We start from the raw sequence: 25,186 nt of genomic DNA, 5'->3' as shown, positions 1-25,186 counted from the left end.
TTATTGGTATAATTTGGTTTAAAGAGGGGTTAGGGAATATAGGATTTTATTTTTTCATGCTGTGATTGACTGGAATGATTTTCTTTTTGGCCAGCTAAGTATTGTTAGAATTGATGTTGTCATGTAAAACACTGCTTTGCTAAACTTTAAAGGTTCCTCTGTGTACCTGTAGAGAAAATGGCTGTGGAAGGTTATTTGTTCTTGTATGCCATGATCAACCCTTTCCTTATTCCAGAGCAATTGTGAGATGGAAAGGGTTGTTTAGGACAATCAGTGGCCTCATGGCCATTAACTGAATTACAAGAGTTCTTATTTTAATGTAAGCCTCATAATACTGAGTCACTGGTTTTAGAACCTTGGGCTAAATGTAGATGTAATGAATGGTAGAAAAATAGTAATGCATCAATGCCCACATGATGATGAGCTGTACACACAGAGAGATTTTGACATATTGATAATTCTGTGAATATATCAACCCTGAGCTGCTTGGTAGGCAAAATGTAAATACAGTCTTAGAAATTATTATGTGAACTTGAACACAAGTTTCATTCTGTTTATTTTTGAATCATTCATACAGACATAGATTCACACGTGGAATGCAACAAATTTTTCTGATTCTCATCAGCTCACAAAACAGAAGTAGAAAAGAGGAGTGGTGTATCTGGGATGAAGGAGATGGAGTGGCTTTCATGTGTGGGTAAAATAAAGGAATTCTGAATAGAATTCTGAATAGGTCTTTGAAAGGATTGTGTACCTGTGTAAATTATAGTTGCCTCTAAAACCAGGAATTATGAATTGAACTGAGAACAACAGTACAAGGTTTAAAGCAAAAAAAAAGTATTTCTCCATTGAATGCAAAATAAAAATCATGGAACCACTTATTGTAAAGAGCTGTGAAGGCAAATACACATGGATTCACAGTGGATTTGAGAAATCCATGTTTATAAGTGTATCAGGGGCTGGTGAAAAAGAAGTCTGGAAGAAACTACTGGGTTGCAATACCTGAGTCAATCCAAACCAGGAAAACCTGTCCTCTGGCTTGTGAGAGGGCAAAAACCATTTGAATGATAGAAAAAGCTCTTAAGGTCATATTAGGTGTAGCATTCATACCTCTGTGTGCACATGAATACACAATGTTAGCAGCTTCTGGGGTTTGTGAGTATGTGCAGAAAGAGAGCTCTGTCTTCAGGTGGGCACAGCTGGGGGCATGAACACATATTGAGTTTCTTTGCTTGTTACATATTTCTGGGTATTATTTTCCAGGTGTTACAGCTTGTCATGTACTTGTCAGTTATTTTCACTGTAAAACTGTGAGGTCTCTTTCTGCTCTGTATTAAGTGGAAGATTTTCTTTCCTCTCATTTGCGCTGTCATCTGTTAGAACTTGGCTTTGAAGGCTGTTTGCTGTGGAGGACAGGATCATACAGCTCAGCTACTCTCTTGGATGGGAAGTGCAACTTAGAAATAACATCTGTGCAGCTGCTGGGACACTCAGAGCACAGCTAGGCTTTCCCTGTGATCACAACTGTGAGGATTGCATGTCCTCTGCTGGTTTCCTGCTCTTATTTGAGAGTGGAGATCCTGGATCCTCCCTGTAGTAAAAATCCTTTATTTGATTTGAGTTTGACTTGAGCCTTTCAGGGATTAGGTGTATTAGAAGGGTTGAAATGCCCATAGGGGAAGGAGGGCTGTGTGTTGGTAATCTCTCTGTGATGCAAAGCACTGGTGTGCAGAGAGCTGCAGTTTCTGTCTGCAGAGTGCTGGGGTCACAGCAGTGCCAGGATGGGGAGCTGGTTATAAAGAGCACAGGGAGCAGGAGTGATTACACTGCCCCAGAGCAAGCTGAAAAACACTTATTTAGCAATAAATAAAGCCTGTGGTTTCAGAAATTGTGGTTCCTGGTGCTTTCCAGCGTGTCATGTGCTTGGTTTTTTACAGCCAGTTGAAATTAATGTCATTAAAAACTTGCGAGCTTAGAAAGGCTTTCATATATGTGTAATATAACAAAATGCAGGAAGATGAACTTGGAACTTTATGGATTTATATCTTCATTAAAAAAGAAAAAAAAGCTGTTTCACACAAGGGGTTGTTTTTTAAGATGTTTAGGATGTTCTCTCTGACCAGTTTATGGGGAGGGAGAATGCACTGGGACAGAAACCTAAATGGAGACAAAAAACCTGGACCTTTTTGAAACAAAATTCACCTTTGTAAATTAGAGATGGGAACAAAATTCACCTTTGTAAATTAGAAGTGGGGAGCCTTGAAATTAGATGAATTAAAGCCATTTTTACTTGAAGGAAAAATTTTAGCATTTTTCCTTTACTTTTTTTACTTACTAAAAGTAAAGGAAAAAAAAAAAAAATTCCTTTACTTTTGGCAAGGAAAGGATCTTCCTATGGCCAGGCCTAAAAAAGTCTTTAAGGCTTTCAGACCCACTGGGCTAGGCTCTGTCTGTGAGCCCTGTGCCCAAAGACATGCAAGGCACAGGGTCCTTCTGTACCACATCTGCAGGTTGTTGACCAGAGGGGCTCTGCCCTCCTTGTCCTGACAAGGTGAACATGGGGTGGAGAATTTGGAAGGGAGCACAGAATGGCCCCAGGTCACCAGCACACATTGCTCAGCCTCACTGCTGGGTCTCTGCAATCACAGCAGCACCACAGGCATAGCCAGGGCTCTGAAAACTCATGCCTGGGTTTGAATAGAAAGAGTCAGACTCAGTCTGCAGTCTGATCACAAATAAAAAGAAAGTGCATGTTGGAAAAACAAACTCTTAATCTGGTCTTGAATAGCAATTATGATGCATTTAGCATAAAATAATAGTTATGGGAAAAATAGGTTTTGTTTTCTATTTGCAACAATGCGGTTCCCTGTGAGATTTAATTAATGGCTCTCATTTATTCTTATTTCTCCCTATTCTGTGAGTGCTGGGTATAAAAGAGCACATTTAATTTGGCTTCTAGGCAGCAAACAAGTTCATTTAATGTTGATATAGAAGCATCTCTGGATTTTAGATGGAAAAGAGAGGAAGGCCATGGAGGGGAAATGTGATTAGTACCATTGATATCATAGACAGCTTGAATGGCTTTAGCAATCAGGGGGTATTTTTGTGAAAACCAAGTTTATATTACTGCACAACAATTCAGAGAATGGGGAATTATCTCCCATAACACATTGGATAAATGGAGCCTTGAAGTTATAACCCACTTAATCTGGATGCAGTATTTTGTCTTTTGGGGGATGTAGGATATGTTAGACACACACCTATGCTCTCTTTTATCTTTTTCAACTAAGAAAATAAAATTTCTCTTGGATAATGTTATCTTGGGGAATATATTTCAAGTTAAAATTCAAGTTAAATATATTTCAAGTTCAAATCTTCCTATTGAATAAGACAGTCTATACTACACATATAAAAGTGATATGGAAAGGGTCAGAGTGGCCAATCTGCCAAGTTCCTCCCACAGATGTAGAAACCAGGGAATGGGGTGGGTTTTGATTGATGGTTTGAGCAAATCAACCAGAGGAGGACGGTGTTCCTTAAACTGAAGAAAGCTTTGCTACCAACTTGCATTTATTTCAAGATCAAGGCTTCAGGCTTTCATTTCTGCCAAGCAGAGCCACTGGCAGAACAGAAACCCGGTGCTATAAACTCCTGATTCTTCTACAAGAAAAAGGCAGATTAACTTCTTTTGAGGAGTTTGTGGTTTGCAGGAGAGGCTGGAACTGAAAGGAGCGGCCTATTGGTTCACCTGGCAATTATTTCATGCTTGTGTTTGGTTCACAGGGTCTAGAAAGATGATCAACATGAGAAAGTTTTGTTCCTATCTTGTGATAGCAAAAGAGAGAATTAAAAGAATAATAAAGCCACGGAAGCAAGTGTTAGGGGCAAAAATTGCTCAGGATCCTTTGCAAAGGGCATCAGTAGGCAAGAGAGAATGCTGAGGAGGACATGGTACCTAAAGCAGTAACATTTCAGTTTCCTGACTATACATAATGTGACATTTGAATCCTGCTCAGTTGTGTCTAACATCATCTGCTCTTGGTGTAGATCAGCCAGTATGGAAGCTTATGGAACAGGTATGTCTGCTTCTGATGGCATGCCTAATTTGTTAAAAAGATTTGGAATGGGAAATAGGGATTTATATTTTGTCTGCTGCAGTTGTCATTCATCAACTTCTTTTTTTGCCTTTGGCAATGGACATATTGTCCTCTGGCACAGTACTCACTTTAGTCCATTTGGACTCTCTTAGTTTAATGGGGAATTTTTCATATTTGTTATAGTTTAAAGATGTGGGACTCAGGCAATTTATGCATGCCATAGGCTTGGGCTGTTTATCTCCTCCCTGTTCCCTTTTAAAAAATCTTCTTTATTATGTTTTCTGATGGAGTTATAAAACCCAACAGTATTGGCAGGAGTGGCTGCCAGGGCTGCGTAGCCGAGGGCCTTTTGGCCTTTGTGCAGCTCTCTCTGCCCTGTAACGCTGTGCAATTTTCACCACTCATTCTTCTCACCAAATGTCCTTCCTGGTCTGTCTCCTGGCCCTGGGAAATGCACAATAGCAGCACATTTGATCACCAGATGCTCTCCTGTCCGGTCTTAGGAACAGCTTATAGTATTTGACTCCTATACCATCAAGGATTTGTCATTTCCCACCACCTTGGGCTCTTGTGCTGGTGGGGGTAATCCAGAGTATGAAAGAAATTGGAGGTTTTTTCAGGCAATTTTTGAATGAGTTTGAGACATGAAATAGGACATGATTTGAGCTGCAGCCAGTGAGGTGAAAGGCAATGACTGCTGCTCTTAACTCCTGAGTGGATACGCAGCTCTGTGAATAAAATGGTTAAAGAAAGCAACATTCTGGGCCTCAACATTGTGTGCTCAGTCTGTTACATGAAGAAAGAAAAAAAAATAGGGTGAGAATAAATAGCTCCCTGCATGCATTTGTGTGCTGGATTCATGAGGCACCGAGCCTTGGAAGCACTTTGGATACAGCACTTTAGATGTGCTTTATTCACTGTGTTTTATGAACTGCACTTGGAGAGTATTATTTAGGATCAGAGTAGTTCTTTTTATTTTATTCCCTGACATAGTTCTTGGTTTTATTCCAAATTGGTTATCTGACCTGGTACCATTTTTTTTTATTTAATTTTTTTTTTCCAAGACAAAAACCATGGAGTTACTATGATTTGCATTGGCTTTCAGATTCATTTGGCTTGGTAGGAAGTGCCTAAAACAAAATCAAAGCAACAGATGCTCCTCACTGGCTTTCTCCAGAGCTCACACACCTGAAAGTGCTTGCTATAAACTTGCTATAGGGGCTGCTCTTGGCCATCCTCCTGTTTTTTTAATGTCACTGTCCTTTGGCAATACGTAGATCTTAGTGAAACAAGATGTTGTGTTTTCTCTCTGAGCTGTATGCATGTTTTATCTGCAGTCTGCTGTGCATCTTAGGCAGACTGTGAGCTAATGATAAGATTGCTAAGGTGAATTCCCAGATCACCATGTTTTCTGCCAGAGATGAAAGGCCATGTAAATATGCTTTTCTGCCTCCTTTCTCAGATATAATTTCCCTATTCTCTCTTTTTCCTCTGCATTCTACTGGCAATATGGAATTGTAATACCTCTGTTTGCTTGCATGACCTCCTGCACAGTGTTATCAGGGTGCAATTATTATATAGGCATTACATATTTTCACCAAAATTCCAATTTATAGTTAGAACTTTACTTAAATTTGTATTTTTATTTCAATTTGTGCAAAATACTTCAAAATCTTGTAATAAAATTAGCTCCCAAAAGTGTTAGATAATGCCTCTTCCAGAGGAAAAAGATCTGTTTTGAAGAGCCTAAGTCAGATATTTTTGAATTTGCTATATCCTCAACCCAGCAAGGGCAGCCAAGCTAACCTTACAAACAGGGAAAAGTACTGAGAGCTCTATTTTGAGCTGGGGATTCCAAGACTGCCAAGGCTCCTTTTCTACAGCTGGAAACCTAGGAGCTTAGGACAGAAACAGTTTAATGCTGAATGTCTGCAGTCCCAAGCTAGAGCTGCAATTAGGGAATTTCTCATCATCTGTCCCATAAACCCCGCATGTGTCAGGAATCTTACCACCCTACAGAATACAAGTACCTAGCAAGGAAAATATACCTTAGCCCACTTCAATGGAATAGAAGTCCTGAATTTAAACAAGTTCTTCGTTGAATAGGAATCTTTAATTAGGCACGTAGGACATGTAGGCAGAGGGAAGAGGATGCTTGTTCAGACATTAGTTTTAAGGAACAATACAATTCCTTGGCATTCAACTCTAAAGGCAAGTTTATGCAAGATCTGCAGCACACATCCAAAGGCAAAACTGAGGTCCATTTGAAAACTTGAAACTAGCTAAATTTTTTTCTGCAAACTCTTTTGTTGGGGTCAAGTTGTAGAAAGAACAATTTAACCCTTCTTGGTCCGTATGCAGTCAATCAAGCTAATGATGTTCCTATTATTTTGGCAAGTATTCAGAATATGTGTGACACACATAGAACTGTGGCATTCCCTCATGGTAGGTCCTCAGGCACTGAAAGAGCTGATGACATTTTACAAAATGCAGTTATGTAAAGCATTGCTGCAGGCAAGACTGTGAAGCTAAAGCTTTACTGTTTCCAATGCAGAAAAAAGTTCTAATGTGTTTATCTGGTCTCAATTGTCATCAAAACTAGCCTAGGCTTATTAGTTATAGTTAACAAGACTCTTCAGTTCAGCAACAACTGAAGGTATTTCTTAATTAGTGGAACAGGAATGCAAAATTATTCTTCGTATTTAAAGTTGGTTGTACTCATTCATAGCTTATTGAACTAATTAGAATCCCCAGACAACCTCTTATTTTTATCTGAAAGAATAATGTTCCACATCACTGATTTAGTATTTCTTTTAAACGGAACTGTTGCAGGATCTAAATTTAGAAAGGAACTCTGAACAGGGACAGTTTTGGCACAGCTTACCAATGCATTGCTCATGCATCATCCCACGACAGATTTGGATGAGTAATGCATTTTTGTAATGAGCAGTACATACATCTTTTTCAATCTTCAGATTTAATTGGGAATACACTCAACTCTCTCTAGTGCCACATGTAATACAGTTTTGGGGTCCCATGTGATTAAAGTGGGAATTATAGATGTCAGTGCCATTACACCTGTATTAACACTGTGCGTTGGAAAATAGCAGGTGTAAGCAAGGAAGGGAAATATCTCCTTGCAAAGATACCTACCTGAAGGAGTACTAAATTTCTGCAACTTGAATCATTCCTGGTTAAATTTGGTAAAGTTTGTTGAACTTGATCAATGAAGGGCAGAAGCAGATCTTCTTTTCGTTTGTCTTACTGATAACTTTCAAAACCTTTTCTGGTCCTAATGCTTCTCTTGGTAACCTTGTTAACTATGGTCAAGCAATTCCTGTGAGTGCAGTGAGGCTGCAGGTGCGTTCATCTGCTCAAGAATTAGGACTCTAAGGGCTGGCCTGCTAATTTTTCTTTACTCTTTTTTTAGGGGAAGATTCTCAATGGCAGGCTGCAGGAAGCCTGGGGTTAGGTTTGATGTGCTTTCACTGACATATGGTGAAGTTGATTTGTGTTGACCATTTAGTTTGCAGTGTCTGTGTACCTCAAGGTGTGCAAATATTCTTTGAAAGCTACCGTAGATTCATGCTTGGAAATTGTTACAGCAGTTAATGAGTGACTAAGGCAGAGCAGAGAAGAAAATTATGAGCCAAACAAATGGGTTGTGACAAGCAGTCTTTGTGTAAATTACTCTACATAACTGCACAGTATTTCCTGCAAATCATGCTCTACAAGTTGAAGCTGTAATTAATGAAGTACTATAACAGATTAGTATGTGAGTAATTTTCTTATTAGTAATCACTAATGCCAGCTAGGAGGATTTTATTACCTTGCCTGGGTTTGGAGATTTATTTATGGAAGCTGAGGTCACAGACTAGTAGAGGTTTTGTGGGTGTAGTTTTTTTGGGTTTTTTTGACACTTCAGTCCAAAGTTATTATTGGTTAGGCTTGCTGTGAAATACCAACTTTTTTTTTTTTTTCTAGGTCATTCTAATACTTGGAGATTTCTAGCCTTGAAATAACATCTGCTCACATACACACACACATCTATCAGACATTTTATTTCCAGCAGAAACCCCTTGGAAAACCAAACTGGGAAATGGCTGCTGGCATGTGAAGACAACCATGTTTCACATTGGGTACAGCAACGTTGTATTGATCTGGATGAAGAAGTCAGAGGCACAGATCAATGACACCGTGCTTGGGAAGCTTTCTTCACATGTTTGCAATCATGGGCTGGTTCATGCAGCAGAACATGATATTCCAAGGCAAGGAGTTGTATTTACATACATAAAAGTATATGAATATATCCTTTGGCTTCTACTATTCCTTCAATTCTGTTCTAACACCCATGAAATGGAGCGGTCTGCTGCAGCTTGAGTTTTGTGCTGGATCTCTTAAACATGCTACAAACCAGTGGGGTACAACAGCAATGCTGCAGCTGAGCATGGATTGATTTTAACAGGACTTAGTGATTTATTGTATCAGGTGGAACAGCAGGGTACAACGTAGTTCGCTATGATTAGATTTAAGCAGCATAACTCAATATGATGGCTGAAATGTCAAGAGGGGAAGGCATTCTGTTTTCTGGTCAGCCAATATTAATTCCCCTACCTGATATCCAGCATAATTTTTTCAAAGAATCAGAAGAGTGGGGGAAAGTTTACAAGGAGAGATATATGTAGTTTTTTCTGAACAAGAAGCATCATGAACAGAATGATTTATAATAGATGGATAACAATCTAAGTTTATATCTGGCTGTTTTAGCTGTAACTAGCAGTTAGATGGAATCCTTCAAGACCAAATCATCCTTAATCCCAGTTCAGAGCTTCTGTTCTTACAGCCCATCTGTTCACATGACAAATTCGTCAAATTTCAGAAGACTGTTGCTCTGTAATTTTACCATACCTCAAAGTGCTGCTGCATAAATAAATCAAAGTGAAAACTGAAGAACTTTGGCTTGGGATAAAATTTTTCACCCATTATATCTTTAGATTTTCTTTTTTTTTTAAATTCTCAATTATTTCCTGATAACTCTGATAATATTTATTTTTGTCTCTGGTAAGGAAAATTCATTAATTTATTCATTTTTTTTCTCACCAAATCTTTTTGTTCCAATCCATTTGCATGAGATTTTGCTAGCCTGTGCCTCCAACCCTAAAAGGTGAGATACCTGAACCAACCCAATAAAAAGTCAAGGAATTCCTCAGATATGAGATTATTCCCACTAAACTAGTTAATTATGGCAGCACTGTATTTAATTTATTTGGTTTTATTGATCTTTTTTTGCCACAACAGAGGTTCTGGTACCAGGAAAAATGCCAGCAGAATTGCAAGGATTTTTTGTGTAGCAGCCCCGTGTGTGGTGGGATTGGGCTGTGCACCCAGAGCTGGCTGAGCAGCGCAGCATCAACGTGGGCTCTGCAGCTCCAGCTGAAGTGGGAGCCTGAGGATGTATTTCCTGCTCCTCGCCTTGTGGAGCTCTCCTTTCAGTGCTATAAGGTGGAACTGTAGATGTTTCTGCATCTTAACAGCATCCCTGCACTTCTGCATCACATCCTTCTGTAGCCCTTGGCACAGCCTCAAAGCCACCAAAGGCAACAAATTTAGGTGAATTCATGCTGAAACCTCCCTGTTTCCAACCAACCACAGAAACACTTGGACTATGATAGGCCCTGCCTTTCAATGCAGGGGTAGGTTCTCCTTTCCTGCGCTGTCGTGTACATCTCTCACATCCTTAAATTCAGTCCAGGGTTAAAAAATGATCCAGGTTCAGCAATTCCTCAGTCATGGGAATGAGCTTCATCCCAGCTTCCTGGCTGTAACTTTCTCCCATGTGGGAGTTCTGGGGAAAAACCTCTTAGACCTTCCTACCCTTCTTGAGGCACAAGAAAGCTTCCACCATATGGAAATGTGTAAAGGCTAATGCAAAACTTCTCTTAATGAGAATCTGAGGGAAGAACTTGCACAGCAAGCCAAGATGAAGCTTATTAACTGATGAAAAAAAATACCTCTTTAATGATTCTTTTCTTAATAGTCTCCCTTGGGCAATTTCTCAATTATTTCTGTTTTTTGTGTTTTGTTTTTTCTCTGACCAAATAAGGGCTAAGAGTAAGAGCCCTTTCAGAAATTCTGGTAACAAAGTAATTTGTTTTGTGGCTGAATAAAATACTGCATTATCTTGAAACTTGTGGGGTTATCAGTATCTTAGAAGGTATAAGGAATTATCAATTTAAGCACTTTCAGGGTTTTTTCCTGGAAAGGATGTTGGTGACAAAGAGAACAAGTGGGTGAGGGGAGTTGGTGTGATGTAGTTGCAAACCTCCAAAGGGTTATTTTGATGGGTCTCATGAAATCAATCTCAATTTTGTTCTTTGCCATAGTGTTTGTTCTGCCATTCTGTGAGTTTGTGCAAAGAAGGTTTTAAAGAGGAAGGAAGCCTAATCACTGGGATAAATCATGTTTTGATCTCCCATTTTAAGGCCACCAGAATTTAATGTTCAAGTAAGATGTAATTAATAAATGGGTGGACATTTAGAACAGGATTTTCTCAGCTAGTCATTGCAGCTTATTTGTTTTACTGAGGAAGAAGTTCTCCATGGAAAGAGAACCAGGCTGCCTCTGAGGAGAGGTAATGAGGTGGTACATGGAAGTGTATTCCTAAGGAGTCCATCATGCCCACTGACACCTGCAGGCATTTGCTGGGTGCTGTCTCGATCAACTGAGCTTGTGAAAATTCCCTGCACCATTTCAAAAGTAAATGACTGTATGTAGGTCATTTGTCCATGCCACTGAAATTGTACTCTCAGTAATGGATTAGTGTGTCAGGGTGCATCACACAGAAATAACAGAGTGAGCAACCCTCACTCAGAGTGTATCAAGTACCAGACCACGTGAGCAATATCAGAACTTCAGGTTCTAGGGTCATAGAAGATTCAGTGTTTGAATACAGAGTTCAGGGAAGAAATTTCATCGGTGTGTTTCTGCAGCTTTGCATGTCAGGGATGAGAATATGCTCTCTGTTTTGAAGCTCTTTCCTAGACACCCCCTGCCAGCCAGCTCTGGATCTGTGGTCCCCATTTAGCACTGGTCCCTTCAAATGCACGGTTCTACTCAAGCAACTTTTGGCTTATTTTGCACAGTGGTCTGTAATCTGAAGTGACTCCTTGCTTTGTGTGCTAAAAATACCCATGGCCTCGGGGTGAGCAGGTGTTCAGGTGTTCCAGGTGCTGTTTCCAGGGTCTCTCTGCTGGGATGCTGAAGCAGCTGGTGGCTTATGCTGTAACCCACAGCCTGTGCTCCACCTGCCCAGAGGGTTCAGATGTCTCTGGCATCTTGATCTTTACATGTTAATGCAGCAGCATGACCTTAATTCCTGCACCATAAGTGAATTTGTAAAAAATCTTGAGTCTGTTCATTGTTTGCCCCTCTCTCCCCCTCCTGCTGATATCTGTTTCTATTTTCCTGCTCCCTCAAAAGAAGTTCTAATGCATAATGTTCACAAGAAGGAAACATCCAAGAACTATTTCTCTGACAACCAGTGGGAAGTAGAAGCAATATGTGTTAATTGGCTATTGTTTATTGGAAAAAAAACCTCCAATTAACTTCTAGAAGTTTGACTCCAAAAGAGATTTGACCTTTGTGTTTTAGGATGACTATATCAGCTAAACCTTGTGACAAAATCTTAGAAGTGACCTAATTTTTACTATTACCATGATGAGATACAATTTCTATGGAGCAGAATGGGGTCCAGTGTTTGCCACAGGCATTTTTATGATGCTGAACTGTCTGTTGATAAACTTTGGCATATTAATTAATCACAGTGATTGGATAGCAAGTAAGTTTCACTTGATAAATTTTATGGATATTGTTCACTAAGCCATTCTTATTTGAATATTTTCTTGTTCAGATCTTGACTGGCTACCTGGATCAATGAAAATATTTAATGCTTATTGATTTACTTTTTAAATAAAGTACAGGTTTGAACAAAGCCACACCTGCTGCAGCTTTTAGCTGGCAAAATGATATTGTTCAGAGATGTCATGTTATGCTATTCCTTCAAGAGAAGCTCTTAAAAAGGACACAATTTCCATGGCAGAAATGTATTCTTATAGATAAATTCTTCTGTTTGTGTGTAGTTCACTGGAACACCAGCAGGAAACTGAACTCTGATAACACAAATATATGTCAGTATTTCATTGTTACAACAAATAGTTGGAGAAAATAGTTGGGGTTTTTTTCCTTTATTTTTTTTCCTCTCTAGAAGCCATGGCTAAATCATTTTGAATGGATTTATGACTCATTTTTCTTCTGTGGGCATTCTTATGGCAGCAATATGGTCTCAGCACAGTGTTAAAATGCCCATATTGAAAGAAGGAGAAATAAAAACACCACTTGAAAAAAGCAGATTCATATGAAAGACATGAGGAATAATCCAGGGGGGCTGAAGCTCAAAACTTCACAACTTTTTTATTTTTTTTTTTTAAATAAACGCAGACCTCCCACTGTTTTTCCTTCTCATTTACTTATTCTTGAGCTTCCTTTTCAGGGGCTAAACTAGGCCAAGGAAGAGAGAAGTATTAAGAGAATAGGCTTCAAATGATCCATCTTTTTAATAATCTCTTTAATTATCATGCCTGTTTATACATTTTAGCTGAAAACTGCACCAAGCAATTCGGGTTTTTCATCACACTGGCTGATATTGACTGTTCCTGCAGTAGCTTGAAGAAGTTTATGGCAAAGGACAGTCATTAACTTGTCAGTGAGGAATGGCCTCATGTATAAATGTAGATGTATAAACTGAACACACCTTCAGCTCTGCTTTCAAGTGCTCCACTGGAATAATGTCTGAAAAACTAACAGAAGTGTTTGGCCATGAATAAATTCTGATGTATGGATCTTCTATCAGCCTGCTTGTGCCTTTCTGAAATGAAGCAATTATGTAAAAAAATGGTACAAGGTGCACAGATTCTTTTATTTGGGAATTTCTTATTGATTTTGCGAGGACTTTCTGTCATCTGGAAGAAACTGAGGCTCTTCATTTGGCAAAGATGAGCACATTATTAAAGAAAAAGAAACCACTCCACTAATGTGGGTGCACTTCCAGTCATCTGCCAACACTGACAAATTGAGCCAATATTATCAAAAATAGCACTTCTCTCCTTTTATTTTTTTTCCCAGATGCTCCAAAGCAATTACTGTGAAAGCTCTTCTTGGTAATGAGTGTTATCCCTGTTTCAGAAATGGAGAAATCGAAGTTACAGTAAAATCTAACCAAGGGCAGAAATTAAATATCAGAAATTGGAGAAAAAACACCATGGTTATTGAAGGTTTTTGGTTCTCCCACAAGAACTGTGCATCCTCCATTTGATCACATGGTCTGGATGCCTTTGAATAAAATCAAATAAGTCTTTAATGAATACTGTAGTAGTATCAGCTTCTGCTCTTACTTCACTTGCTTAAAAATTGTACTGGTCTCCCACTCCAAAAAGTCTGGGGATGTGAGAGATCTGTGTCCTCTTTGCCGGTGTTAAATTAGTGCTTGACAGGAAGATGTACACAACATTTCTTAGAGCAGAGTGCATGTTTTTGAGTTCCACAGAGATTAGTGAAGTGTGTTTGTGTTAACCTTTTGGTGCCTTGACTCCCACCTCCACCCCCTGCCTTAAGCACTTTGGTAGGGGTGTGGAAGTCAAAGTTTCAATGTGAGCATCCTGGGAGGATTTCTTCAGAGATTTGGATTCATGTGTGGATTGTTCCTCACCATCAGGGTGATGTCAGTTCTCAGACAGAAACTTATCCAGGTATTAGTTTTGCAAAGCAAGAACAAACCAATTATCAAGAGACTGCAAATCAGTATGGGCACTGTGATGACTTAATTTGATGCAAAAACAGGGTTTCTCTGGCTCTTGAAACTGTTGAAAGTGCTGCTTCAGCTGGGCTACCTGCAATTGTTGGGTACATGTTTCAGGATCTCTCTCTATATGTGAGCATATTCCACATCTCCAGGAACAGAGAAACCTGGCATTCACCTGGGTCCCTGAATTGGAAATGGGTCTAGAGTGGGCCAGTTTCTTATTGTTTCTACTTCACAGTTTCTTTAATTTAGTACGTCTATGCTGTACCTCACAGAAGAGATGAGATACCCTGTCATGCTGTGTCCCAAAAACAGAATAGAAAGCCAGTCTATGCTCCCAGGAGGCTGGATTCTGTGTGGAAATCAAGGAAAAATAGGTAGGGAAAGAAGCACAGGGGAGCAAATGAGTTAAATGAGTCAGACTGAGAGGGAGTGGTATTGGCAGTGGCCAAACAGTTGTTGTCTTTGTGTATTAAGCTTAAAATAAAAAAATGTTTTGGAAAAGAAAGAGGGATTATTAATGCTGTCTGGTCTTTGTTTTTACTTATCCCTGTGAAAATATTTTCAAAAATATTTTTAGTAAACAGAAAAACCCTTTGGAGCAGATTGCTGCAGATGGTTTTACTTAACAAGCTGCATCTGTCTGAAGATTACTAGTACTATTAAGTTGCCCTTTATTCAGCTGATCTTTTGAGATGGAAGCCCATGTGTGATAATACTGACATATGTTGATATCAATAAGTTATCATCAATATAAATAGTCAGAATTGTATCCATGCCTAAGACAAGAAGCAGCACATTTCAGCAGCTCACCGAGGTGGGGATATTAGCCAAGGTCCAGTGGAGTCGGTGCATTGGGTCAGAGCATGGTGCCTTGCCCCAGGAGCTGTCTGCCTGCACATCCTCAGCAAATGTCACTCCAGCAGCCAGGACAGCTCCCAGTGTGGCTGACATCCACAGGAGCTGCTGCTCAGGGAATTCCTGAGCTGCTTTGCACTCTGCTTGCTCCTCACGCTGCCCTGGGGTGGTGTTCAGCCCCTTTTTTTGCTTTGTTTTCTTGTTCTCTGCATCACTCTGAGTTTCACAACATAGGTGATATAGTTGCAATAGAGATATTATTTCTGTCAATATAGCAGGGTGTTTTTATAACAGCTTTTAGTGACTAAGACACCAAAACCTTACAGATTAAAAGAAAAAGTGGGTTTTTTTTCCCCTCAGTAAATTTTTGTATAGATTTTAGTATCTATCTAAGAAGGTTTCTGGAATTCAAACTTTAATTACAGAGGTTTTTTTTATAGGTCAACATCATTATTTTGAATGTTGCTTTCCTACTCAAGGTTGTGTTTCATATGTAGTGAAACACAGGGTAAAAGTTCAATGATAGCCACAAAAGGGTGAACATTATATTAAAAATTTTATCAGGGAGGGAAATTCACCAGTAAATCAGTTTATTTAAAGATGTGGTGGATTTTATCCCACATTGCTCATAAATAAGTACAATTTACTCAGTAAAAAAGAAAAGTTGTAAGGTTAATGTAAAAATTATTGGTTGAATGTTTACAGTCTGTTCCTTGTAAGTGGTCAGAATAGATTTGGATATTAATCACTCCAGACATTAAAATTAGCAATTTTAAGTTTGAGTCAGAGTGGTAAACTTTTGCAAATTTAGTTTCAAAGATGGATTGTTGAGCCTTGTTGAGGGCTATTGAAAATCTTTATGCCTTCTGCATTACCCTTGGGCAGACCTACTTCATAAAGTCTTTTTAGCCTGTTGACTTCTTTTAAAAACAGAGACATAGAAAGGGTCAATAAAAGAAATAGTCCCTTAACTAAGCTAGTTGGATTTATATACTAAAGATGAAACAGAAAAGACTTTCCAGGATATTGAGCCACTAGACAGACTCCTAAGGGGTCTAAAATACTTGCAGGTTGCTGATCTGCTGGCAGATCTGTAAGCACAAACTAAACAACCACACTCTGGTTAAGGTGGCCTCGAGGCCAAATCTGTCTGATGTTGCAGCATCTTTTCACAGGGGATGACTCAGAGGATTCAAGTAATCCACATTTTTATTCCACTTACAGACTGGGGGGCATTATCAGATGTACAAACCAGTTGTCTTTCAGTGATTTAAAATCCTGCTTTAGAAGAAATGACTGGACCCTGCTTGGTTAAGGACACGCGCTTCAAGTAGCAGAGTCACAGCATTTGGAGGATCCTGCTGTGTGCAGGAACGGCTCCAAAAGACAAAAGATTACTTGGTGTTTCCTTGAGACACCCTCCTCTGCAGGAACTTTCAGAAGTCTCCTGAGCAGAGCAGTCTGGAGGTAATAGAAACTACTAGAAAGGTGCCAGCAGTAGGATTGAGATGTCAGAGCTCTGTCATGGATCACTGTGGGACTTGGCCAGTGAGATGTCCTCCATCTCAGCCCACCCCTCTGCAAAGAACTACTTATTCTCCAGCACAAACTCCTGGGAAATCATCATACTAAACAAAGAAAAGCTAAATATTTATTTCTGACTTTCCATCTCACTTTGAGCTCGTGTAAGAGGGAGTGTATGGCTTGTTTCATGATGGACGTGAATGTTTCATCATCTACATGGAATTGTAGATTATTGGGTGATATTAGAAAAGATTAATTTTTTTTCAGCACTAGTCTCAGCTTTGCAAAATAGCTCTTTAAGTGGATATTTTAAACCAATAGGGAAAAAATTTGATATATTTAATATGTATATATATTAATATGTTTAATATATTTGTTTTAAGTATATACCCCCACAAAGGCGTGGCGTTGCTGGCTGCAGTGAAGCACTCAGAGCTCATCAATAAGTACAGTTTGGTAGCAAAGCCATTCTCTCCCAGAAGAGTGGAGCAAATGCCTTTAGAGTCTGTGAAGAGAGGATATGACAGCGAGAAGTACCAGAAATATGTGCTGCTCAGCATTGATAGTATAATGGAGATATTTTCTAGGCTAAAGATCTTTAATTTATGGAGGCTTAAGGGGAAATCCTGACCATATTGCAATCAGTGTTTTTTCAAATTAGGATGGCTTTTAAATTTTGAAATAAGAAAAGGAACAAAACTCCAACAAACAGTTCAAATTAAATTATTCCCATTTAAATCTGCTACTGCTGTCTCCAGATCCTGACTGATTCTTAATGCAAGGAATCTGTAGCATTTTGAAAAGGGTGAGTGCCTTTGCAGATGACATCAGTGTAGATGTTTTTGAGGTGCTGCATATCCTCTATAGCCCTTGTGTAGATTTCAGCAGCCACAGATCCTTTTTATGGTTTATGAATGTTGGTATTTATATTCAGGAAACAAGTAGCTGAGAGAGAATCTTTGTCCACTCTGCAATTGGTTCTTATAATCTGTTCTCATGCTGAACATTGCAGCATCAATCAAATGAAAAATGAAAATCGCTTTTTCCCTGAGCTGTTAACAAGTGCCATGAAGATGGATGTACAGATACAGGTTTGAACATGACTGGCATGGAAATCTTCAGGGGAAAGCATCACGGGTCAGAGGGTTGGCAATGCCAGGAGCAGCCTCAGTTCAGAAATGAGGAAGACCTATATTCTGCTTTTAAAAAGGAAAAAAAAAATCCATAGTGAGAGCAAATAATGACTGAATTGTGGAAGCGTTTTTCGTGGTGCAGTGAAAATCTCTGTGTGACTATATGAGAGCTCCTTGGAAAGGGAACTGCTGAGACAGAGACTGCAAGAAGGGGTTGAGTTGTTGTGTTATGCTGAGCTCATTGATTAGCAATTAGATATTGCTATTGATGAGGAAGAAGAAATCTTCAGGTTTTTTGCACTAGCAGCCTGCCTGGTTGGGTACCTGGCTCTTGCTGCTGGGCCAGCAGTAGATATTAATATGCCAATATATTGGTGAGACAGGTCAGTGTAGCAGAGAAACAGTAATGGTTGCATGTCAGGATTCCCAAAATATACTTTTGTGTTTTGTTGCTGCCCAGAAACAAGATCAAATTGTCTAGGTGATTCAGTGAAGCTAAAAAATGCTGAACTTGGCACAGAGCCAGGCTGTTCACAAGCAAGAGGGAATTAAGATGTTGTTATGATCAGCATGGGACACCTGGTAATTCTACCAGAGTTTTATTCTTTCCTTAATTCTCAGACTCCTTGTTCCTCTTTGTAATGGTCACTGCAAAACCTCAAACCAGTGCTGAGAACAGTTGATGATTTTTTACTTTTTCTGCCTTGTGAGTATTTATTAGTTTGTTTAAGAGAAACATGCTTGGCATAAAACAGGTAGGGAAGAAGACCTTAGGCTGCACTTCTAACCTGTACTGTATAAAAAATGTGTAGCTAAAGAAACCTCTATGATATCAGATACTATTTGGACACTGCAGCATGCTATAATTTGAAATACATACTAATTCCCCACTTCTACTAAGCAAATATTTGTGGTGTATCCAGCACTGGATGTGGATATACCATGAGGAAATAGCATATTTTTAGGAGAATATTTTCTGATTTCTCCTGACTCTTACATTATTTTTAAGACTAAGGGAGCAGAAAAGTCCTATTGGAAATATGATGGTGCCTGAACCGAGCAAGAATAAATCAGCTTCATGTAGCTCTAGATTGACTGTTCAGTATTTGACTCACTGGAAAGCTTTGCATCAACTTTGATGGAGCATATTCCATAAAGTGAATTGCTTTAATGGTTGTCAGATTTTTCATGGCAGCTTGATGTCAGTCATTATCAACTGTATTTCTAAAAATGGACTTCAATTTTAATATCACTGTGATGAAGGTGGGAAAATATTAATGTATCACTGTAATTAATGCTTGGCATCATTTATCTGTAGAAAAGAGCTGAAATGTTTATCTATGGAAGTAGTTTTGATCTACACTTTTCCTTCACTGAGAGATTCGTACGGCTTCATTTGGGGTTGCTCAATGGTGGGAGTTTTGGTCCAAAAGTTTGAGTGTGAAACAGATGACACAATTTGTACAGGTGAATTTCAAAACTCATGTTTTTTGGAGGAATTATCTTAAATAGGGATCATTTGGCTTATCCTCATGAGGTTTTTCATATTATGAAATCCATAAAAGAGAACCTGGTGTAGTTATATAGTTTCCAGCATCCAATGTCATCTGAAATTGTCATTTCAGAGCTAAAAGTTTCTGAAAAGAGTCTGAAAATTAACTTGGCTTCATATTTTGTATAATTTGATATTTCATTTCTAAAAATTTAGGCTTTTTTGCTTTAGCAATTACAGGCACTCTGCTGTCATCTTGGGTATAGTTGCCTGTATCTGATATAGAAACAAGATTTCAGTACCTAAAAGATTATTTCAGGAGTTACTTCATATTCACTTCATAGTAACTGAGAAGGAATTTGGTTTGTGAACCTTAAATTTAGGGGAAGGAAAAGGACCAAGGGTCCAATCAGAAACTGCAGATTCTATTCAGAAACATCGTCACAACTTATCTACATACAGTAATTATCACCACAACATTTGAACTAATCGCAAGTTTAAGAAATTTGTTTGTACAATGACCCCATAATTGAAGAAGTTTTTTTTCATGTAAACCTAAAATTAAATTTTTTATTAGAGCAGACAGGTTACTGTTCTTTGGAGCCACCAAAATGTCTAATTTGTAATGAATTCAAAAGGCTCTTGATAAGATCATGCACTGAGTGTGTAGAGGGGTAGATAAACTCCAGTTCCAACTCCTGTGGTGTCCATATTCATGTGTCTCTAGTGAATGGGATATTTCTGAATTCTGCTTCAAATGCATATGCAAATTGAAATGAAATTGAATCAACTTTTAGAATCTGAAATTCTTAAACTGAATGGTTGGAAAAACACATGTATTCATCTGCATCTTAGAAATAGCTTGTAAAATTAAGGTTACTGAATAATCTTATATAATCTTTGACCTTTGGTGGTAAAGAGGTTGTGGCAATTCTCAATAATTTCAAGGATACATCTGAATTTGAATTTATTCTGAGTCTTTTCAGCTTTCTGTGGCTCCCTTTCTGTGGAGCCACCTCACTTTAAAAGACACCTTTTCAAGGTGACCAAAGCAAACTTAGCAACAGAGTATTTTGATCAGCTGATCATTCTTGTTTGCTTCAATTTTTTTCCCCTTTATTTTCTTCACACTATTTCTCCTGTGGTTTTTGTGGCCAGTACTTATCTTGTCATTTTCTGCACAACCACTTTTGGTTTTCTAGACATTTTTATTTAACTTTGTACTACTCTCCTGTGCCTGTAAATTGATACATCATAAATAAATCAGGCTGTGATGTGAGTATGAATAAGATTTAAGTTGACTGTAGAGTCAATGTCATTGCAAATGATAAAGGAAACAACCTGTAATCATATTCTGAATATGGATTCTTAAACCATTGGTAAATGCTAATAAATAAAGCAAAGTCAGTTTCCATTATATACCTTTGTTATTTATAGATACTCCCATATTACTAAAATATTTATAGAATGAAATGTGAAAATGTATTTGCTGCTTATCTTTCATCAAGAAGAAACTATCAATAAAAGCAAACACAAAGAAATTAAGAAAGTGCATAAAAATAAAATAGCTCCCAGAAATTTTGTCCCTGCTAGAAAATCCATCAGGCAGGCTGAGCAAGTTTTGTCCCAAGTTTGAATCATTCAAAATTTGCCTGTTTAGTGGGAGGGAATTTCTCAGTGTCTGATCTGCTCATGTTCACACAGAAGAGAATCAGAGCAGAATAAAGAGGGTTAAAAGCTTTGTGCTGTGGGGTGTGTGCCCAGGGGCTGTGCCAGGTCTGTGCCAGCTGTGCAAGCTCAGGGGAATATCTCCCTAAATCAGCTTTTCCTCCTGCTCCACGAGCAGATTTAAGTGATGGTTTCTATTCTGTTGTAGAGAAACCCGCTCCTCATCCCTCTGTCTGAGCTGTGTGATTAGCAGAGGTGCTGCCCTGGGGACACTCCTTCAGTTTAAAGGGTGGAGGTAGCTCAGAGCTCAGCTCCTGCTGCTCACCAAAGCTGCCTCACATCACTGCAAACCTCCTGTGGTGGCAGAAAGAGTGAAGGAAAAGAAGCAGGCAGGTGGCTTGGCATTGTGTAAGGGCAGGTGGGCAAGGGGAGAGTTGCAGTGAGTGGATGGGAAAAGGGTGATTCTGTGTGAAATGCTGTGACTGCCCCACGGTTAATACTGGGAAAATGTTGCAGTAATTTGAAGACCATGTATTGCTTCTTAAGTCTTTGAAATTGGTTATGTGCAGCAACCAACAGGCAGCTTGGTGTCTTTTCCATGGCAAGGCCCATGAGAAGGGAATTGGTGTCTTATCAAACCTAAATCAAAGTTGTAGAAATAATTAGTCTGGAAGGTAGCACACATAGTGTGGGACTTGGCTGTTTGTAATTAAAAGAAACAGATCATCCCATGATTCCTTCTGGAATCTGCTGGTATAAAGCAAGTGCAAAAATAAAATGTCATCCTGGAATATGGGTACCTTGGGTTAAATTGATTAGTTTTCTCCTGAAACAAAGGACAGCCAACTGACTAAACAAGTTGATGTCTAGAAGAGAAATGTAGTTTTCACATTTTCTTTGAGACATTTCACTCATGGACTCTGTCCATTGAGGGGAAAGATGAAGAAGCTGAACACAGTAAGTGCTATGTGTTCATATCCTGGAATCCAGTGTGCCCTATCCAAGTGGGCAAGTCAATGTGCTGAAAGCCAAACCCAAACTCTTCAGACAGAAGTTTAGTGTTGAAATAAGGCATCTGTGAGTCTGGGGAGATCGAGCATCACCAGCTGAACCAAGTATATACTATCTAAGCAGAATGTCTGTGATAAGACACCACAGAGCTGACACAGCAAACTCTGGTTTTGTGTCTTTCACTGAGAAAAAGAACTAAATCTTTTTCTGCTGGTCCTTGTAGGTTGCTGTTTCTAAATAGACATGGTGGAGCTATTTGATTTCTAGTCATTTGTTCTTTCATGGGATGTAGATAGAAACTGAAATTCTAATAACATGGGCCATGTTATCACCACGGAAATGAAATGCCTTGTCTCAATTTGTGAGTTTTTGTTTATCATAAAGAATTTCATTGCTTTACAGGGAACAGCAGGTGAATTTGCTTATGTAGCTAAAGAGGAAACAAGGGCTGCTTTTTACATAATCCACTACAGATGTTATCTGGAATTTGCTTCAGAATACATTAATATGGCTTTTGTAAGCAGTCTTATAATTGGCAGTGTGTTTCAAGTACCTTGGATGTTTAACTTGGGCAGGAGATAGCACCATTTGCAGAAAAGTGATAGCACCATTTGCAGAAGTTACTTTGCAAATTCAGTCTGTGGTCAAACTGCATGCCCATAACTTCCAGGAAAAATAAATTAGGAAATGCAGTCCATCACATTTCTGTGAAGGGTTAAATGAGGCAGTTCAGGAAAATCACTGCACTGAATTCAGCAAGGCTTGAGTTCGAGAGAAGGATGGAGGGTGCAAGCAGCGGCTTTGGTGCTTCAGGGAAATCTTGTTTTCTGCCAGGCTCTTTTGAAAAAAGGGATGCATGCAGGAGCTGATGGGTGGCTTTGGGTGTGATGAGCTGAGGTGTCTTCAAGATGGACACAGTTGGTTACAAATGGGACAGGGTGATAAAGCCATGATGAGTCCCAAATGAACGAGACAAGGCACCCCTGTGATTACCCCAGACACTACTGCACACTGTGGAACCTCAGCTGGTAATTCATGCTAAAATTAGTGTCTTATCTAGAAAGATGATCAGTATTGAGTGAAAAACTTCAATAATTATGGAAGTGCTTTAACAGGTCAAGTAAGGGTAGCACAGCAGAAGAAATTAGAACTGACCTTAATTGAACTATTGACTTTAGGAATCAAAACAATGCTGAACAGGAAAATGAAAGGAATAAACCCTAAAAAAGAAAAAGAAAACTAAAGCATTTAGCCATGAATATTATTTTAAAAACCCTGAGTTTTTAAAACTGATGTGTTTACCATCAACATCCTGTGTGTCTGAGTTTGATGTATTAAGTCTTAAGAGATGAAATTCTGAGACAGTAATTGTTCCTAGTGGGGTATGAGACAGAATTAAGCTCTGCTTCTGGTAGAATATGCAATTTAAAGAAAGAACTAACATAAATGGTGTTAGAGGGAGGTAGTGATCATTTTTGTGAGGGATAATATTTTAAAAAAATATCCATGAAATTATAAAATGAATCATTTACTCTCCAATGACAGTTCATAATAGCAATACCTTCATTGGACAGATTATGAAGATCTGCAAAAAAGAGATTTCATATATATTACACAATTTCTAGAAGGTTAAAGGCTGCATGAAAACCTTTTAATTATTAGAAATAATCTAGGCAAGCAACACCTCCTCCTCCCCATTTGTAGCACCACTCAAGTGCCTACACAGTCCTATTCTTTTCTAGCCATTATGGACGTATTAGGTAAAGGTACACTTCAGAAATAGGAAGCTATATTTAAGGAATCATGTCTCATTTCCCAGCTCTCTGTAGGTTTTCAAAGACAGCGTTGCTTATATTTAGTAGCAGTTTTACTGAAAAAAAAGAAATACTTCTTTCAAGAGAGATTGCCTTTTCAAAATGTTTTCCAAAATAATTTTCAGTCCTCAAGAAGATATGCTAAGAATCCCTAGCAGTGGCCTTGCAAAGGAGTAAATGATGGTTGGAAGGGGCCAAAGGCTAAGACAAGGAGTGAATTTGTTATGTGGTTTGCTGCTGTGTTTTACGTGGAGATGACCCAATTGAAGTGATTGCACCAATTCCTTTGCTGGTAGGAATTTGTACTTTTGTACTGAGCATTAAGAGGCTACTGGTGTCTGTGTACAGGCTGGCAGTTTTTCTCTAGGGACACCCTCCGGGGAGACAGCCCAGATATTATATAAGCTGCCTGTGTCTCTCCTACAGCAAGAACTGCAGGCAGAAAGCAGGAGGTGATGGTCTAATTATTTGGCTGTGAGTTGAATTATGTGTGATACCAGCATGAGCTAACAGGAGGGTCCATCTGGTTCCCATAACCAAAGCCCTGGCTGATGGCAGCACAGACCTTTGAGTGCTGCCCCAAGAGTGGGGGAAAAGGGTGATGGAGATGGTCAGGGACTGGAGGATTGGATTTGCAATGAGCTGAGGGCCCAAATATGAAGTGAAGACAAAATCAAGTACAAATGCTAAGGGCTCTGTGCAGCTGGTGGAGACACAGGCACAAGCCCATTGCTGTTTGTTTTTGGTTGCGTACAAACAGCTCAGTGATTTGGAGCTGTGGGCAGATCTGCTTTTAAGAAAAACATAGAAATCAATTTTCTGGTTGTTATTTGGGGGTTTATTTACTGTTGCTGAATTTATTTATTTCCTAACTTGAGCAATCCACCAAAGGCCACATTACAAATACTATTTTAAGAAGTTCTTTCCAAGAATTGCCTATTACAACATTTTGCCTTTCACTTATAAAAAAATGAGGAAGGAAAGGACTTGAAGCACTTAGAATTCCTTATATAATCAATAGTGAGCCTTTGGATATATACTAAATATATTTATATAATGAGCCTGCAATAGCTACACACACAGCACCATGGACAAAATATTCTATCTCTGAAACACTCATATTTGAAGTCTACATGTAAGCTGTACTTGAGATTTCATTAACATAAGACAAGCAGTATTAATATAAAATAATATTATATTCCAGGGCTGAAAGTAATGAAATTAACTCACAACATTATAATTTGGCATTGTAGCTCCTTCCTAAGGCTGCCAAGAAAGTGATCCATCTTTTTGTTATTGCTGCAAGACAGAAACATTATCAGCTTTACTGGGGTAGTTAACACCTGGTGTGGAGGAATGCGCAAGTCCTGAATTCTGATCATGTGAGAAAGTGATGATATTGGTATTCAGGAATATTCTCTGGAGTGGGTTTTTGTTACAGGCTGATTTTCATGTTGCAGTATTTAATCATTTATAGTATATTTCTTACACCATTGTTCTTTTCTTTTTAAGCTATGAAAGATAATTGTATCTCAAAGAAGGGACTTATCTCTCTTTATCTGGTCCTCTTTGCTCTTCAAGCAAAATTATAATGTGCATTTCTGATGGCTGGTTTCAGGCAATAGATTATTTTAAATCCTAAATAGAGAAAGAGATTTTAATTTCATTGCAAGAGCAGTCAGGATAAATTAGTTGGGAGGGGAAAACCTCAATAAATTACTTATTTTTTCCAA

This window comes from Pseudopodoces humilis, chromosome 18, assembly GCF_049639895.1.
Source record: "Pseudopodoces humilis isolate 2021_Gansu_Grassland_sample_001 chromosome 18, ASM4963989v1, whole genome shotgun sequence".
In the NCBI taxonomy this organism is placed as follows: domain Eukaryota; kingdom Metazoa; phylum Chordata; class Aves; order Passeriformes; family Paridae; genus Pseudopodoces; species Pseudopodoces humilis.
The sequence above is the reverse complement of the archived record's forward strand: the minus strand, read 5'-3'. Positions refer to the sequence as shown.